Source organism: Cibotium barometz, chromosome 37, assembly GCF_041138505.1.
Source record: "Cibotium barometz isolate CiBa-2024 chromosome 37, ASM4113850v1, whole genome shotgun sequence".
NCBI classification, from domain to species: Eukaryota; Viridiplantae; Streptophyta; class Polypodiopsida; order Cyatheales; family Cibotiaceae; genus Cibotium; species Cibotium barometz.
In genome coordinates this window covers 40,104,605-40,109,064 of record NC_141082.1, presented here as the reverse complement: position 1 = coordinate 40,109,064, position 4,460 = coordinate 40,104,605, and positions in this window count along the sequence as shown.

Genomic DNA, 4,460 nt, shown 5'->3' with positions numbered 1-4,460 from the left:
ATCTCATTCTAGTTCCTTCAAATGCACTATCTGCAAAAAAAATGTCTGCAAATTCACTTCATGTAGGTCCGACATAGAAACCTTGTAGGTGGGCCACGAGGCACACATTACAAGAGCAACAAAGTCATCGTGTGATAGGCAACAATCTAGAGACTAGAATGGCGTCCAATACACAAATCAATGAATTTGAAAGGGTCAAAAAGCTAACCTGGAATACAACCGGATTGCTCAAGATCGTCGCACGTGAGGTGTGAAGCTATGAGATAAAGGCCACTGTGTGAAACTATGAGGTGATGTGCTCATCACCTCTGTGTGAAGGTATGCCTTGTACAAGCACATGAAAGAGCCCTTTCCTGAAGGTATGCCTTGTGCTCTAAGCAGTTCGTTTAGTACTTTGAAAATGTTTTATTTTTTAAGAGGATTAAACATAGGAGGATAGCTAAGAAGGAGCAGTGGAGTTGTTATGAAGATGTGATTGCTTACACTATTAGAAAAGAAGTGCACTCAGGCGCTAAGAAGTGCTAAGTTGAAGCAGAAGGAAGGTGTGAGAACTTAGAAGAAAGAGGGGTTCCTCATTGGTTTCGTGACCTTAAGGAAAGAGAGTTTTATAGATGCTTAAAGACAAACAAATGTAGAGTTTTCAATCATCTATGAAGAGGAAGATGATATTTATGACAGAGCATGTGAAGGTGCTACCTTCTTGCTAGAGTTGGATCTTGTGCAAGATAATTTCTTTGATGATGAGGATTTATCTATCTTGCATCTAGGTCTTTGTGGGGTTGTTGAACTCATTGTGTCTTCTGGAACTGAGAGTTTTCAAGAATATGGAACTTCTATTATGGATGAGTGTGTTGTGTATACATTAGTGTGTGTTGATGTAGTGATGAGGTTATGTTTGATCTTGCCATGGACTAGGGCAATTGTTTCTTTAAGGGGTCTGGGGCTATGGAACTTGGTCAAAAGATGGCATATTGTTTTTTTGAAAGGCCATATTTTGTATTCTCTACAAAACTACCCAAAAAAATTGGCTTGAGGAGGTCGGCAACCTCCTTAGGCCACATTGTTTTGTAAAACATGCAAAATATGGCTTTTCAAAAAAAATATGGCCGTACTTTTTTTAAAAAAAATCATTTTTCTCTAATATGACCTTTTAAAAAAAAAAAAGCCTGAGAAGGCCGCGTCGTTGCGACCTTCTGTCCCAAAATATGGCCTTTCACACAAAAAGAAAAAAGAAAAAAGAAAAAAAAAAGAGTATGGCTTGAGTCCAAGAAAATATGGCCTTCCGATCACAAAAAAAAATAAAAAGTATGCCGTGGGAGGCTGCACCAGCGCGGCCTCCTCCCCCATACGTTTTTTTTTGTGAAAGTCCATATTTTCTTAGAAAATATGGCCTATAGCAAAAAGAAAGGCTAAACCGCCATGGCGAGGCTTACATCCAGTCATTCAGACTCCATAGCCTCAACCTTGATGGAAGTAAATGCAGACTACATCCGGCAAAGAAATCCTACCTTCCACACTACAGCCAGAGCACCCAGTTAACCGATGGCATTGCCTAGTACGTGATGGTGTTAAAGCGTGCGAGGGAAATTGTGCACAAGTGGAGTGTGAAGGGCTTTCTCTACAAATAGAGAGAGAGATCCTAATTTTCTTGAGCAAAAGGTAGGTGTGGGTTTTTATGTTTTAATTACATATATGACGGAGTGCATAAATCGTCAGAGCCCTCCAACAGTCGCCCAAGTGCAAGCACGTTTTCTCCACCAAGACTGCATCGACATGTGGCTTTTCTCTCATACAGCGTGCCAAAAAATATGGCTTGAGTCCAAGAAAATATGGCCCTTCAATAATAATAACTAGTATTGCACCCGCGCGTTGCTGCGGCGGCCGACCAAGGTTCCAGAAAAGACCTATTCCCTCTCTACAACCATCTCTCTCTCTCTCTCTCTCTCTCTCTCACACACACACACACATGCCCTCTCCCTCTCTGTCACATACACACACTCTCAAATGTTGAAACTCTCTCTCTCTCTCTCTCTCTCTCACATGCACACACATATACACACCTGCTCTCTCTCTCTCTCTCTCTCACACACACACACACACATGCACACACTCCCTCTCTCTTCTTACACTCTCCCACACATAGAAGCGCTCTCTCTCTCTCTCTCTCTTTCAATCTCTTTCTCTCTCTCTCTCTCTCTCACGCACACATACACATATGTAAATATATAGTATATACAATATTATGTTTTAGATACATAGGCATATGTACTTATACATATATACATGTATTTAAAAATATAAATACAAACATCGACATAATTTAATTAATTTTGATTAAATTTTAATGTGTGGAGATGGGTGATAAGTTGTGGTCACTTTTAAATATATAGATAGATATATCATACACACGTCTAACCACACACACACACACAAACATATATATATATGCATATGTATGTATGTATATATAAATGTAAATAAAAACACACACACACACATGTATACACACATATACATATATGTTTTCTATTTAATTTATATTTTATTAAAAGATACTTTTTATTCTCTATCTCTCACTCTCTTTCTCTCTCTTTTCACCCTCCCTCATTACACATCTCTCTCTCTCTCTCTCTCTCTCTCTCTCTCTCTCTCTCTCTCTCTCGCACATTCTACACATAGATGCAGATGTACGCACATGCATGCATATACTCTTTCTCTCTCTCTCTCTCACACACATACACACACACACACATGCATACACCGCACATACACTAATCAAAACTCACACTCTCTCCTCCCACACAAACTATCTCCTACGTAGAAATTATCTGTCATCTCTCTCTCTCTCTCTCTCACACACACACACACACACACACACGTGTACACACCGCACATACACTAATGAAAACACACACTATCTTCTCCCACACAAACTATCTCCTACATAGAAATTCTCAGCCTCTCTCTCTCTCTCTCTCTCACACACACACACACACACACACTCTCTCTCTCTGTCTTCACGCACACTCTCTCACATAGAAACTCTCTCTCTCTCTCTCTCTCTCGCTCTCTCTCTCTCTCTCTCTCACACACACACACACACACTTAAATAGATTTACACACATATATATAATTTTAATTAATTAAATTTTAGATTAAATTTTAATGGTAGAGATGAGTGGTAAGGTGTGCTCACTCTCAAATAAATGCATCTTACATGTAATCTCTCTCTCTCTCTCTCTCTCTCTCTCTCTCTCTCTCACACACACACACACACACACACTTACACACACATGCTCACTCTCAAATAAATGCATCTTACATGTAATCTCTCAAATAAATGCATCTTACATGCAATCTCTCTCTCTCTCTCTGTCTCTCTCTCTCTCTCACACACACACACACATGCACATGCACATGCACACTATTTATATATAAAGATACTTTTTATTCTCTATCTCTCACTCTCTTTCTCTCTCTTTTTACCCTCCCTCATTACATCTCTCTCTCTCTCTCTCTCTCTCTCTCTCTCTCTCTCTCCAGGTCTGCCCCATCTCACTCTTTCTCTCTCTCGCACATTCTACACATAGATGTAGATGTACGCACATGCATGCATATACTCTCTCTCTCTCTCTCACACACACACACACACTACACACTGCACATACACTAATCTAAACGCACACTCTCTCCTCCCACACAAACTATCTCTTGCATAGAAATTATCTGTCGTCTCTCTCTCTCTCTCTCTCTCTCTCTCTCTCTCTCTCACACACACACACACACACACACCGCACATACACTAATAAAAACACACACTATCTCCTCCCACACAAACTATCTCCTACATAGAAATTCTCAGCCTCTCTCTCTCTCATGCACACACACACACACTCTCTCTCTCTCTCTCTGTCTTCACGCACACTCTCTCACATAGAAACTCTCTCTCTGTCTGTCTGTCTCTCTCTCTCTCTCTCTCTCTCTCTCTCTCACACACACACACACACACACACACTTAAATAGATTTATACACATATATAATTTTAATTAATTAAATTTTAGATTAAATTTTAATGGTAGGGATGAGCGGTGAGGTGTGCTCACTCTCAAATAAATGCATCTTACATATAATCTCTCTCTCTCTCTCTCTCTCTCTCATACACACATGCACATGCACACTATTTATAAATGCATCTTACATATAATCTCTCTCTCTCTCTCTCTCTCTCTCTCTCTCTCTCTCTCTCACACACACACACACACACACACACACACACATGCACATGCACACTATTTATATATACATGCTTACATACCTATAGATATACATACATACATAATATATATAAGTGTGTGTATCTATATGTATGTAAGCATGTATACAAAGATTTCATTGAAAGATGTGAGATGAGATCTTCTTAGATTCAAATTCAAAATTGGATTAGAAGATGTGAGATTTG